The sequence below is a fragment of the Epargyreus clarus genome, unplaced genomic scaffold (genome assembly GCF_041222505.1).
Source record: "Epargyreus clarus isolate Ecla_fem2 unplaced genomic scaffold, WU_Ecla_fem_2.2 ptg000008l, whole genome shotgun sequence".
NCBI lineage: Eukaryota > Metazoa > Arthropoda > Insecta > Lepidoptera > Hesperiidae > Epargyreus > Epargyreus clarus.
This window is the reverse complement of record NW_027332216.1, coordinates 15,932,754-15,948,602: the sequence shown is the minus strand read 5'-3', so window position 1 is coordinate 15,948,602 and position 15,849 is coordinate 15,932,754. Positions and strand designations below refer to the sequence as shown.

At 38.6% G+C, this 15,849-nt stretch overlaps 1 pseudogene; it reads left to right on the top strand.

Moving 5' to 3' along the window:
* Positions 1-1,195: 1,195 nt before the first annotated feature.
* Positions 1,196-10,468, top strand: LOC140744218 (ecdysone oxidase-like; annotated as a pseudogene).
* The last annotated feature ends 5,381 nt before the right edge of the window (positions 10,469-15,849 follow it).

The following is a 15,849-nucleotide window of genomic DNA, read 5'->3' as shown; positions in this document are numbered from 1 at the left end:
GGTAATGGGATGACGATGTCCCAACCATCTGCTTTAATGTGCTTTGTAATAACATATTGAAGCTATGTGGCAAATTAACATAAAACATACCGACACTAAACCTAAACAAAAAAATTACAAAATAATATGCAGTATTAATAATTTCCATATTTGGATAAGTGTTGACGTGCTTGGGTGGCAATTAAATGTCATTGAACCTGTTGCCTTCGTATGCTTTTTTTCACCGAAAGGGTTTTAAAAAGCACCCAGGTATAAATATAATAAATATAGTTCAAAAAACTAAAAAAACACGCTTTTCTAGATTGAAAATTATTTTCTACTTTTTAGTTGATTTTATCATAAAAGCGTGTTTTTTTAGTTTTTTGAACTATATTTATTTTATTAATTTTTAGTATTTGTTGTTATAGCGACCATCATTATGCATCGTCTGTAAAAAAATCAAGGGTCTATCTATTACGGTTTAAGAGATAAAGCCCTGTGACTCACGAACAGACAGCGGAGGGTTTCGTTTTATCCTTTTAGTACGAAATCCTAAAAATCATTCTAAAAGATGGCATTATAGATATGTTTCAATACATTTGAGTTATAGGGAAATAACATTATTATTTTTCATAGCTAAAAATCAATCTAGTAACTTTGCCTGTACGCTCCATGAGGCGCTTTCTCTCGCCTGTAAAAAAATCAAGTGTCTATCTATTACGGTGTAAGAGATAAAGCCCTGTGACTCACGAACAGACAGCGGAGGGTTTCGTTTTATCCTTTTAGTACGGAATCCTAAAAATCATTCTAAAAGATGGCATTATAGATATGTTTCAATACATTTGAGTTGTAGGGAAATAACATTATTATTTCTCAGAGCTAAAAATCAATCTAGTAACTTTGCCTGTACGCTCCATAAGGCGCTTTCTCTCCCCTCGAAAATCGTTAATCCTGAGGATGTTGATAAGGACAATTGTACAAAATTATTAAAATCGTGTATTGTCATCGGTTTTTGATAATTCTTTAAAATTTTGAATTAAACTGAACGTTCAAAGTGGATAAAAATCGGGCTCAAAGATTCCGTTACTGTTACATACATACATACAAACGTACAACCCAAGCTAATAAAAGCGTGTTAAATATTCATTGACGCAAGGAGATCTATAATCAAGTAAAAATAAAATTAGAAACCTACGCGATGATTTTAATACGATACATGGGTCAAAACAGTGGCTTCGTAGAGATCGGTGAAAAAGGTCCCCGATTATACCTCCTGGATTCAATATACAGGGTAAATTTTTCAAATAGGCCTTCAGGGCCAAATCCGAAACTATAAGGATTAGCGAAAATTGCTGAAAGGAGTTACGAGGCCGATTTTGATAAAAAACTAAATCTGCAACATTCGTTTTTTAAAATATATCTTTCCTTAGCCGGGAATCGAACGAGTTCATTTTGAAAAAAATACATCCTCTACAATATTCCACTATCTGATAGTGTCGCTTATAAGGATCAAATTCTGGGAAGTAATGATAAATGACTAAAGGAAAAGCCTCAATTTTAATAAAATGCATATTTTTTCATATTCATTTGGCAGTTAAGTTGCCGCCATTCATTAATTTACTCATTTCGCGTTATAAACTCATTTTGTTAAAAAAAATTGTAAGTTCCGCTTTTAACCTGCTATACTATATAGCTACTCCATGTAGAGACTGTTGTACTACAGATCCGTTTTTGCAGAATAAAAAGTTGTTGACCTTTAATTTGATATTCCTTACGCGTGATAGCGCAATATATCCTTATTTCATGTAAAACACGTGCATTATTATTTTACTAGCGTAAACATTTTAACAGGATAAATACTTTGTATTTACGATATAGTATAGAAAAATAAAATAAAACATTTTGTTTCAGATTTGCAGAAGTATGACATAATTGTAGTGGGTGCAGGATCGGCCGGTGCCGTGGTGGCGTTCCGGCTGGCCGAGTGTAACTTCAGGTGCTGCTTGTGGAGGCCGGCGGATACCCGCCACTGCAGTCACTGGTTTGTCATCTCGTATACATACTAATCTCCTTGAAATTGTCCTTAGTGATATGAATGGAAATTACACCGTTATTTTAAATTAAAAAAATCTGATTTCAGCTTCCTTCCTCTTCCTTATTTCCGTATTTATCACATACTGAAGTCGATTGGAATTTTACAAACGTTCGCATCAAGGACATGTTTCAATGCCACCGAGACGGGCACGTTCTCGGCGGTAGTAGCAGTGTTAACTACATGCTGTATGTACGAGGATGTCCCGGGGATTACTGCTCCTGGGTCGCTGCGGCCAACGACAGCTCCTGGGGCTACGAAGATCTATTGCGATACTTTATCAAAAGCGAAAGACTGGAAGACACCGAAGTACTTAATTCACGTTATCGCAGATATCACGGGACTAAGGGATTCTTAGGAGTAACGACAGAACCGAATAAATAGATATATAAATATTTTGAAGCATTTAAAGAACTCGGTAATCCTATACTGCTAGATATTAATGGAGATCGCAGCCTGGGCTACATTCAGCAGATGTTTACCATCGCTGGCGGCGTTCGACAATCAACTGCATATTCAATCTTAGCCCAACACAAAACTAACCCAAATTTGTAAGTATTAAAATATACATTAGTAACCAAAATATTATTTGATGTCAACAACAATGCCATAGGAGTGAGAGCTACGACAGGGGAAAATAAGGAAATAACTCTCAGAGCGCGAAAGGAAGTTATAGTGTCCGCTGGAGCAATAAATACTCCTAAACTACTAATTTTGTCTGTAATCGGACCCAAGGACCATTTACAATCTCTCAACATACCTGTCAGACTTGATTTACCTGTCGGAACAAACTTACAAGATCACGTACCGAGAATCATGTGTTTCACAATAGACAAATCGAGCGAGCCCACTTCTCTAGATCCACTGATTACGTAACACTGAACAAAACGCAAAAATGTCCCACTTACCAGGCGATAAATTTTCTCGTTAATCCGGGTTCCAATTACCCAATAGAATTGTGTGTTTTCAATTACCAGTTCAAAAATCATATTTGCCAGGAAATATATGAAGGTAGTAAGAAAAAAAACACAATGTTCACGACATTGAGGTTGCTGCGTCCCGAATCCAGGGGTCGCGTGTTGTTGCGCAGCGTGGATCCGCGCGCTCCGCCGCTTATCGATGTTGGATATTTTCGAGAAAAGCGCGATTTGGAAATACTTGTGGATTCGGTGATGGATTTCGTACGTATCCTGAACTCAACTTACTTTAGGAGCGTAAACTCAAAAATGGTCGATTTAAAACTGAAAATATGCGAGGGTTTAAGGTACATGAGTAGGGCGTGGTGGCGCTGTTACGTGCGGTGCATGATGATCACCTTGTACCACTACAGCGGCACGGCGGCGCTGGGCGCGGTGGTGGACGGCGAGCTGCGCGTGCGCGGCGCGGGCCGACTGCGCGCGGTAGACGCCAGCGTCATGCCGCGGCTGGTCGGTGCCAACATCAACCCCGCGGTCATCGCCATCGCCGAGCAAGCTGCTGACATTATCAAGAGAGACCATTATTGTCCAACCAATACCCTGATCGACGTAACGAGGTATAAATGCAATTAATTCTATCTCTACTAAAAATAACTGATCTGATATTATGTATGCAGCAGGACTCTCTGCTAGAGTTCCCAGCCACATACAGGAGCTTTGCATGGTATATTTATTAATTTGTACTTTATTTATTTTTTGAATATACAATTCGTGTTTAATTAAATTTCACTTTAATTTAAAAAATCTTTGCTTTGTCTCTTTAAGTAGTAAGTAAGTACATATTGACGCGCTCTGCTACCCAAACGCCTTGACGCAATTGAAGGAATATGAGAAGTCATTTGATTTGTCTAATTTATAGAAGTGGCATAGGCTACAATATTTAGCAGTTGGGTGTTTTTTGTTTTTTATAACAATTCTCTAGTGATCTCATTATATTTAAATTCTGTAGGCTTCCGCAAAATTCCGGCGAAGAAATTGTTGAAGACACGAATTGCAATCACGAAGTACACACGCGAGCTACAGCGGACCCTGATATATATATTTTGTTATTAACCAACATCTTGGTAGTTGGTGCAACGCTGCGAAACACAAGTCACATTTCCAACCTACACTACAATTTCATTTTAATAATCGTATAAATATGATATATTAAAAAATATTTATAAATAAATTATGGAAATCATTGATGAAGGCTGTTGTTTTTTCGCGTAAAATATATTTGTACTAAACTTTTATTTGTTTAGTGCTTAAAAGTGATATTTTTGTGAGTGGAGTATTGGTTGGTGATTGGTTAAATACTTATGAGGTAAGCCCTCTAACTATAATAATTAACATTCGATTTGCTCGAGCAGGATGTTATCAACATGGAGAATATCCAAAAAACTTTTGACAATATAATTTAAATAACAATAAGAAATATTATTACCGCCGTTACCACAACTTATCTTATATACTTTTTAATATACATTCATAATGATGTTCAGAGGATAGTCCCACCATACCCTGAGTATCACTTATATTGTGTTGTAATATAAAATATATTGTAGCGTAACCAAGCCTTAGAAAAGTATTACACATATTGTACTGATAAAAACATATTTTAAGTAATTCGTCGTCAACCTATCATTGTCCCCTGCTGAGTACGGGTCTCCTCTCAGAATGAGAAGGGTTTATACCTTTTCCCATCTTGCTTCTTCTCTTGCATCTTGGTCAAATGCGAAATGGTAGACTTTACAAACTTTTGACAAATTATTTTTTAATCTCTCAAGCGTGTGGGTGTTTCTCACGATGTCTCGACATGATGATTTATTTCTAATTGTCACTTTACTTTGAATAATAATGTCTGGGGTTCGAACCTCGGGCCTCCCGATTTTCAACGACTCCTCTAAACATTAGGTGTTTAATAATCGTAATTAGAATATTTCCGAAAGGAAGGCACAGGTTCATTGAAAGGATGTTACCCAACCAGGCGACCTCGCGTGCTCTACCGTGTACCTTACATTACAGTCTTTGAGACAATGTAATAATTCGCCAAGTACGAGTCGAACACGGAGGCTTCCACGGAGTACCACCTAATGTTCATTATTTTTTATTTATTTTTATTCATTTTATCATTTTCAACAGTACGTAGTTATATGAACAATAAATAGCGTTGGGGTGCTTATGAACGAATAATATCTGTGATAGCCTAATGCTTTTAACTGGGCATCTCAATCAGGTTCAAATTCCATGCAGGAGGAGTCGCCGCGGCCGTAGGTAAGGGCCCCCGGCGAGGTGTCCCTGTAGTTCCGGGACTAGAATAGGGCTACGGTATCCCCTGCCTGTCGTAAGAGGCGACTAAAAGGGGGCATCCGGGGTTGCGGGCGGCAAGAGTGGGAGCTCGAACCGCCCGGCCAGCGGCCCCGGGAAGGACGACGGTATGTGTAGTCGCAGGAGACCTATACGAGTGAATGTTCTTAAAAATAGTTCTCAAGCGTGTGTGAGGTCAACGAACCTGCACTCGGCCAGCGCAGAAGACTATGGTCTAGGCCCCCCTCACTTTGAGAGGAGACCCGTGTCCAGCAATTGGAAAATAATGTGTTGACGATACTCATATTGCTTAATTTGCTTTATTTTTATTTCCCATATCCCTTCCTAAGGCGTCGAGTCATCTGTTCTGACTTCTGTTCATTTTTATTTTGTGTTAATACTATATTTCACCACTTCAAAATGTACTAATTGTCTGAATGTATGTAAAACAAGCATTTCTTATACATTTCTTACTAATACATTATACAATTCTTACTAAATGTATAATTGTGGTACGAAAACGCATATAACGTGCAATGGGTTACTATATTGTTATCTATATTAATTTATACTAATATATAATAATATAAAGAGGGAACTATGTTTGTTAGTTTGATTGTAATGAATAGGCTCAAAAACTACTGGACCGATTTTAAAAATTCTTTCACCATTCGAAAGCTACATTATCCACGAGTAACATTGGCTACATTTTATATGAAATATATTTAATAAATAGATTTTGAGGTGGTACAAAGTTTGCCGGGTCAGCTAGTCTGTTTATAAAATAAGGATATTGATACTGACCTATGTATTGGTTAAAGCTTATGACTTATGAGCATACTACTGCATACTACAAACAAGTAAAATTCTTTAAAATGATTTTCCATTCTGATTGGTATAAAGTACACGATAACCAATAAAACAGTACATTATGAGTATTTTTTTCTCAAAATGAACCCCTTTGATTTTGGTTAGAAATACAGGTAGGTTTTATAAATATTATACTGCAAGTTTAGTACTTATCAAAACAGGTCCCGTGACATCTTTCAGCATCTTTCACTATTCTCTTTATTTTCAGATATCGCTATTCGAGCCTTGTTAAAAAACCTTGACCTACTCACTAGAGTAGATCTATTAAGAGAACATACTAGGCGACAATCTTGGTGCTCGATTGGCAACCCATCAGTGATAAATTCAGGTAAAAACTATATTCTATGTGAACGTTGTTTGTACAAGTATGGGCGGCAGTGACTATTTACAATCAGATGGACTGACTGACTGACTGACTTATATAACTTACGGTCACCCAGTTAAGAGGAAAATAACTTCAATTACTAGTACATGTTTTATTTATTTATTAATTATGTAATAAAGGAGTAGCAGACGAGTATACAGTCCACCTGATGGTATGTGGCTACTGCCGCCCATAGACATCCGTAATCAATCCTAGATAGGATTAGACATTCCTACCTGAAGTCGGTCACAGATGCGCCGGTACCCCTGAGGACTAAGCTGGAATGGCTCGGATAAATATGTCTCCCTTACCACAACCTTCTTACTAGAACACAGCAGCGCTTAATGCTGATGTTATGAGGCAGAAATAGGTGTGGCGGCGGTGCCGCCGGATTCGAACTACAAATGGTTCTACCGCCTTCAATTTATGTAGATAATAAGCGTTTGTATAAGTATATGCAATTTATAATTAGCCAGTTATAATTTATTAATTCACAAGCCGGGCCTATCAATAACCATCATGCATTTAGACATAATAACGTACATTCTAGATATAATTGTTTGCGGTTGGTAATATATGTATAAGCAATTATATTTTCCAATCAGAAAACTACTTATATTCTTATAATCGTTAAGTACAACTTCCAGCTAATCTGCATAAATACTGCTATAACGACAGGAGCCCGGGTTTGTGTTGTTGTTGCGTTGCTGGAAGCACCACTGAGCTGAGTGCTCCGAACGCAACAGTGTATAGCATAAGTGTTAGTGCAACAATTACAGAATAAAGTGCGTAAAATGTTATAATTATTGTTAACAACTATTGTACATTGTAATACTCTAAGCTGTATCGTTGTGCAAGCCAACCTTAATATGGAATATTCTGTAACTGCTATGACTGTCTTTGCTTTGTCTTTGCCGATTTTTTATTACATTTAAATGATGGAAATACTTCTGTTCTATGTATAACTTTCGTTAATACAGTATTTTAGTTTCCATCCGAAGAGGCAAAATTCAAGCTGTATATTAAAAAAACAATGTATAACAATTTTTCTAAAATGGGATTACAATTTTGAATTTTTATCAATGTTACCTTGGCCCATAATTCCTAAATAATAATGGAGACTAAAATTACGCATGTCTTTCCAATGTATCTTATTCTGTAAAATGTTGTGTTTAGCGCAATAGGCAGCCATGGAGGCGGTGGCAGAGTTGGCAGGCTTCGTCCGCACACAGCGCTGCTTCGAGGTCATCGGAGCCCTCATGGTCACCGCCTACCTCTTTCCTCGGCAGGCCGTCGTCACGGGTAAACTATTTATAAAACAGAAATAACAAACGAGCAGTCAGTTCAAGGTAAGCTGCAACTGCCACCCGAGAGCATTGTAATTAACCCCAAAATGGGACTACCAGAGAATGACCGTAATTACGTTGCTATCTCTGAGAACCAAATTGAAACACCTCGTGTTTACCTTATTAAGAAAAAGAAAAGAGTACACTATAATATTATGTAATTGTGCAATATAGTTTGAGTCAATAAAATATAATAAAGTGGTATAATAATCGAGCTACATTACATATGCTAAAAACATCTTGGTGCAAAATATGAGAATTTGCGGCGGTTCCAGATCTAGAGCAGTTCGACTTCATAGTGGTGGGGGCGGGGTCAGCGGGCGCGGTGGTGGCGGCGCGGCTGGCTGAGAGCAACTTCCAGGTGCTGCTCGTAGACGCGGGAGGTGATCCACCCCTACAATCACTGGTGAGGAATTATTTACGACAGGGGGGTCCGCAATTCTTGGGAGAACAGGACAAGCCAAACTGTAGAAATGAAATGTGTAAAACTATTTTTCAATTTTGCCGATGTACATCATATAATGGTACAAAAACACGTACTTTAAGTTGTCAGCAAAGTTAACAAAGAATAAAAAAATAAATGGACTTTAAAATAAGAATGTTAAATATATAACAACAAAATAATGCACCACGTAATACTATGACCTCTTGTATAAATATTTTGGTAACTTAGGAGTATACCAGTTTTGAAAGCGAATAAAAACTCTGTAAAAAATACAGGCGTTGTTTGGGAGTACGGTCACTACAATTTAAATAAATGAAATTGGAAATCTATTATGACGCATTTTATTAAATCGCATTAACTTTTTCTTATTTCAGAAGCCAGGTTTATTGGGATTTTTGCCGCGTAGTCGCTACGACTGGAACTATACAACGGAGTACGACCCAAATACTTTCCAATGCCAACGCACTAGAACCCCTGAGCTGACCAGCGGTCGCGTGCTCGGTGGCGGCAGCAGCGTGAACTTCATGTTCTACGTGCGAGGCTGCCCCGGGGACTTCGCCTCCTGGGCCGCTGCGGCCAACGACGAGACGTGGGATTGGCCCGGAGTCCTTCCATACTTCATTAAGAGCGAAAGATTACGAGATGAAGAGGTCTTGAGATCACCTCAAAGCAAGTACTATGGAACTGAAGGATATTTAGGTACCGCCCGACAACCATCTATTGATGCCGCGAAGTACTTAGAGTCATTTAGAGAGCTTGGCCACGATATTATTTTAGATATAAACGCAGACTCTAATCTGGGCTACCACCAGCCAATGTTCACGATTGTGGACGGAGTTCGTCAGTCAACTGCATATACAGTCCTCGCTCCTCTGAAAAACAATCCTAATTTGCACGTATTAAAAGAAACATTCGTCACTAAAATCATATTTGATAAAGATAATAACGCTATTGGCATTGAAGCGATTACAAAAGATAACAAATATATTACATTACTAGCAAGAAAAGAGGTGATCGTGTCGGCCGGAGCGTTGAATACCCCGCGCTTGCTGATGCTATCAGGCATAGGACCTAGAGAACATTTGGAATCTCTGAATATACCTGTAATAAGCGATTTGCCTGTTGGGATGAATTATCAAGACCACGGTTCAGTTATGATGTCCATAAAACTAGAAGAATCGAATGATCCACCTGCCGCAGCTGACCCTGGTAGGTTTCCTTTCGACTCACTCGCCGGTTACGTAGCACTGGACAGATCACAGGAATGTCCTGATTACCAGACTTTAAATTTAATAGTTCCAAACGATTCACAAGCAATTCTTAGCTTGTGTCTAAACAGTTTTGGTTACGACATCGATGTCTGCCAAAAGATTTATGAGGCCGGTATCGGTAGAAAAACATTGTTTTCTGCGGTAACTCTTTTACATCCCAAGTCTCGCGGACGACTACTTCTGCGCAGCACGAACCCTGAAGATCCACCGTTGATCTACGGCGGTTATTTGTCAGATGATCGCGATCTAGAAAAAATTGAAGACTCCATGATGGATTTCGTTAAAATTCTTAACACAACCTATTTCAAGAGCATAAATGCTGAGATGGTAGATTTGAACATAGCCGATTGGGCAGGTCTAGAAAAATGGAGTAGGGAGTGGTGGCGATGTTATGTGATGTGTATGATAACCACCATATACCACTACACCGGGACATGTGCGCTGGGCGCGGTGGTGGACAGCGGTCTGCGGGTGCACGGAATGGGGCGGCTGCGCGTGGCCGACGCCAGCATCATGCCGGAGCTGGTGGGCGCCAACACCAACGCCGCCACCATCATGATAGGCGAGAAGGCCGCCGACATGATCAAACATGACCACGGAGCACAGTTTACTCAAAGTTTTTTACATTCCTACATCAATCCCCATTGGATAAATCTGTCTTGGCTATACAAATAAAAATCTTGTTAAAGTAGTAATAGGACATTTACCGCACTATTTCTAGTATTTTTCAACTATTGTTTGAATTGTACAACAGTGGTTGATTAAAATAAGGCAAAATTGAATTATTATGCGCATTAAAAAGTAGATTGAAGTTGATCACCAGGTGAATAAAATAATTAAGACAGACTAATGTATGGAAATTACTAAATTAGTTTTTGTAATGTCGATTTTCATTAACAAAAAAAATAACATTTTATAAGGTTGGTATCATACTTTTACTTATAATATTTAAAAACCAAACGAGCAGTGCAACACCTAGGATAAATGTTCCCTTAAAAGCGGAACACAGCAGCACTTCACACTGTTGTTCTTAGGCAGATATAGGTATGGCGATGATGTCCCCGGAGTGTTATATTGGAATAGCAGATGAGCATGCAGTCCACCTGATGGTAAGTAGCTACTGCCGCCTATAGACATCTGTAATCAACCCCAGATAAGATTAGACATTCCTACCTGAGATCGGCCACAGGTGCGCCGCTATCCCTTAGGACGAAGCTGGAACGCTTCGGAAGAGCATGTCTCCCTTACTACACACTTCAAACCAGAACACAACAGCGCTTAACGCTGCAGTTATGAGGCAGAAATTTGTGTACCGCCACACCTGCCACCGGAGTCGTATCACAAAGGGTTCAACCATCTTTGTTATATTGTCCAAAAATCACGAAATTTTCTAAAATATCCAAGTGAAGGCGGATAGAGCCGTAAAACAGCTAGTTATTGTAATGATACGACAAGAAGTACGAGTAATTGTCCGCCACCACCACAATAAGTTCTCGAGATAAATCACGGCGTTTATAGCGTGTTTCAATTTCCTAAAGAGGTTCGCCAACTTTACGGGTAGCGGTTCCACAATGAATCTGAACCCTCGACATTACGACTTCAAGAAGTATAACGTAGGTACAATGTTGATAAATTTTTGAAGCTTGAATGTGTACAATTAAAAATAATCGTTACAGTATATCGTGTGGAGAACATTATACATGCCTAAGAAGTTGAACACTGCGATATACATGAACCGCGGCTTTACGTTTACTATGCCGCTAATCTTCCATGTTCTGATGTTCGAACGGCGTGATAAGGCAGAGATATTAACATAAAGAATTCCCATAATTTCATAAAAATGAGTTTGTTCCTGTGACTGACCGAGTCACATTGCCTGGAAGGCTTGCTGGCTACATTTCATAATTAAGTGGACACGTCGTCTCTCTGTTCTCTTGTATCGGTTTAACAATAGAAATGAATAATAAAATACACAGTTATGAATATACAACCTATATTAATACATAAATACATATTTAATTAAAAGTTACTCACTACCAAACATTACATCCAGAATTTCTTTAGAACGTACACGCTCCCAATATTATACTTTTTTTATATTTACATCCCTTCTTTACTACAGAGAATATAAATTTGAATAATATAATCATGGAGATTGCTGTAATCAGCGCCTGTTATTAATAAGTTTTCATCTACCAATGATCGAAATATGACAACTTCTAGACAGAAATTATCAGACGTAAATATGTTGGTAGCCAAAAAATTAGGCACACAAGACCCCCTTTTCTCTTATACCTCTCACCCTTGACGTCGTTTCGTATATTAATATTTCTCAGGCGGCCGGGATCAGCGGGATTATTCAAATTCATGGCTCTATAAACCGGCGCGTACGTGTGGAACGCCACAATGCAGGGCTCCGCCGCCGAGCTATTGCCCCCAAGCTCTGCCACGCGTTTAGTTTCGATCACTTGAGTGGAACTTCAGTTCTGAATCTAAATTGAAGTGCTTACATAAATTGATGCTTTAAAATCTATTATTTGGCTGCAACCCTTTTGTGCTATTAGTAGACTTGGGTATTTCCGTAAAACTGGAAGAGATTTTGACCATACCACCAAGCTTTTAAAATGCAGTGTAAGAAAGTACAGATTTATGAACCACAAATTATGTGCATTACTGTTAGAGTATTAAGTATTTTGATTTGGATCCTTCTAAATAAATAAACTCTACAGTCCTCTCATAATGCACGTGAAAGCTAGTTTATTTTAAAGTGAGTCCATTTTTGCACGTATACGAGTAGGTGTTAATCTACTTTTGAGGCGCTAGTGTATACCTACTAGTGATACTTTGCGATGTCACTCTAAACATGACGCTATGGGTGTTAACCGACTTATGACCGCTTGGGTGTATACTGTATACCTATTTTTGAAATCATAATATGTTAACCTACTATTGAAGCTGACTGTACATATAGTAAGGTCCGAGAGCCGTACGTCCGCTATAAATAACCCGCTATGTTCCATCTTGTTTTCATACGTCACGCCGAGCCTGCATGAGTAGCGTTATGTACTGGAAGGAAATTATACGAAGATGTATGAGCTCACTATGTGTACTGTGCTGAGCGAAGCTCTGAAGGGTGTGACAGATCACTGCGTTGCTAAGTTACAGCACATTACTATCCATTTTGTATTTCGAAATGAACTTGAGAAATGTATAAATAAATATTTTATATTAAGTTAAGATTAAAACTACATTGCAACAATCCGCTACAAATATGTATGATGGTATATATTTTAAACCATGCAGTATGTACCACCCTCCCTCCCTCAAAGGATGCATGCAGATGCAAAAATTAAAAATATACACCACCATACATACCACCACCAACACGTGTTTCGCTCCAAAACGGAGCATCATCAGGGTAAGTTGACTCTACGACGGTTAATCGCTAATTTATTTGCGAAGTAGTTTTAATCTTAACTTAATAGCATGGATTTCCGCAAAGTAACGCCTGATACAATTAACTAAATATTTTATATCTTATTTTTAATACAGTTTAAAATTATGTGAAATTTCAAGTCCAAAATAATAAGAAATAATGTAAAAATAAATTGATACGAAGTAAGAAGGTATGTCTCACAAACTATGCATACGATATCAAGCACCATCGCACCGTCCCGATGTATGCACGTATTATAGTGTGTTAATGTTGGATCAAATATAATAAAATAAAGAGATTAATAAATATGTATATATTGTGCATGGATGGTCACGCTGCGGGGAATGAGAAGGATTAGGCGATAGTCCACCGCGCTGGCCAAGTGCGATTTGGTAGACTAATATACTTTTTAACCGACTTTAAAAAGGAGGTGGTTATCAATTCGGCTGGTATATTTTTTTATGTATGTACACGAATTACTCCGCCGTTAGTGGACCGATATTAATAATATTTTTTTTATTGTGTAGAGATGAGCTGAAGGTTGGTCCCACTTAAATATGGTTAGGATCCATCGATGGGTTCTGGAGAAAATGAGGGAAACTCCTCCACCCATGTAAATATGACAGCCATAACTTCGCCGTTTATGAACCTATTTTAATGCCTTTAATTTCGTGCGTGGACAATTGCTACAAGTTGGTCCCATTTAAATATGATGAGGATCAGAGTGGTTTCTGGAGACAAAATATGTAACTCCTCAACCAATGGGTATAATTGAGTTTTGTTTGAAGATATTTGGTGTAGGTTCTAATGAAATTGCAAAACCAGTTCATCATTGACTATTTAGTTAGGTTAGATTGGAACATATAAGACAATATAAACTATTATTATTAGTTTATTAGCTTAGTCAATATATTTCGTTGGACAACGATTAAACAGCATGTCTAATATGAGCGCCGACTTCAGAAATATGTACATAAACCAACATTTATTTCAATTATTTTTTTACTTTGTCGGAAGCCGTAAAAAGCAAGTTACTGTAAAAATACGACAAGAATCACGAGAAATTGTCCGACCACCAGCGGTCGAGATAAATCCACATTCTACTGATACGTACGAGTCTTCTCTTAAAATGAGCAGGGCTAGTCTACCACGCTAACCAAGAGCAAATTGATAGAATTCCCATATCTTTGAGAACATTTTTTAACATCAGGGTTATAGGTTTCGCTATTTTTCCCTTCGCCATTATAGCAAATGATGATTAACTTCTAATACAAACATAACTGGTGAAAAAAATCATAGAATTTGAAACTCGGGCCTCGGGAAGGCTAAGTTTCAAGCACTAGACTATCACTGCTTAAGACTGCCATAAAGACTTAGCGTTACGTAAATAGATTCTTATTATGATATCTTGCGTAGATAATCCGCCGCGCCGCGCTAAGCCGCTCCCGGTAGCAACCGCGCGAATTATGCAGTGCGCCGGTCCCAACAAATTTCCATAGATTGTCGACACGTAATTATGTAAAGGAGACAAGTATATGGACGGTCCTCAGGATCTCTTTGTTGTCTATGGATTGCGTAACGGTGTTTTTCCTCGATGTGGGTTACGCGGTAGATTTTAATATTTATGGTGGAATAAGTTGACTAATTTTATTTAAAATTGTTTTGTACGTTAGTAAATTTTGCTTTTCGCTAAAATACACACTGAGGCATCATAATGGAAAATACGGTATCCCCTGCCTGTCGTAAGAGGCGACTAAAAGGGGGCTTCCGGGGTTGCCGGCGGCTAGAGTGGGAGTTCGAACCGTCCGGAGAGCAACCCCGGGAAGGACGGCGGCATGTGTGGTCGCATGCCGTCGTAAACACCAGATGTGCGGGAGGAGCATAAAGTGCTCCCGACCGAGGCATCGCGCTCGGCGGACTCCGGTTGGGTTCCATTGGAGATCCTGGAGTTCTCCACCAAGCGCTGAGGACGGCCACCGGGGGGGTTTTAGTGCGGTAAAAATCCCACATAACCCGGCGTCGCTCCCACGTCATCGGGTACCTTTTAAAGGTTTCCCACTAGTTGGTCCATTCTCAATGGTCCATTCCTTTTTAAAAAAATCTTCAGTGACAATAAGATCTTAAATTTCCGTTATGCGTCTATCCGATAAACGCTTACTACCTGAGTACCTTTCAAGTATTTATCACATTTAATCAGGCCAATAAAATAATAACTTCACTCATACTAATATCATAACCGGACTCATAAGAATGATAGGTAAGAATTCCCTTCCATTACAATGTACGTACAGGCCGCCATTACTCGATATTGTTATTATTGAGTTGCTTCTATTTAGTCGAGATAAGCCTGTAAGAGACTCCAAGTAGAATAGGATAGGATTTTCCCAAATATACCGGATAACGAGGTTTGTTAGCGAATCTCGTTCCTTCAAGAGTATAGCTTATGCACGCATTACATAATCTCCTGGAACAATGACAGTGGGAATTGTGACGTCACGGAATTGTGTACAACTGGAATAAGCATCACTTTTTATATTACATGAATAATACTTAAAAGATCGAATTTTAAGCCAAATTTTAATGTCCTACTGGTGAGCAGGCTCTGCTCTCAGAATCATAGGGATTTTAGGCTTTAGTCTCCAGCGCTAGTGAAGTGCGAACAGCTGGATAACACACAACTATGAGAATTTCGTTTAAAGAATTTTCAGGCATGTTAGTTTCTACCTGAAAAATCAGAATAGTTCTATAGCTGAAATATCAGAATTGTTTGTCTACGATTT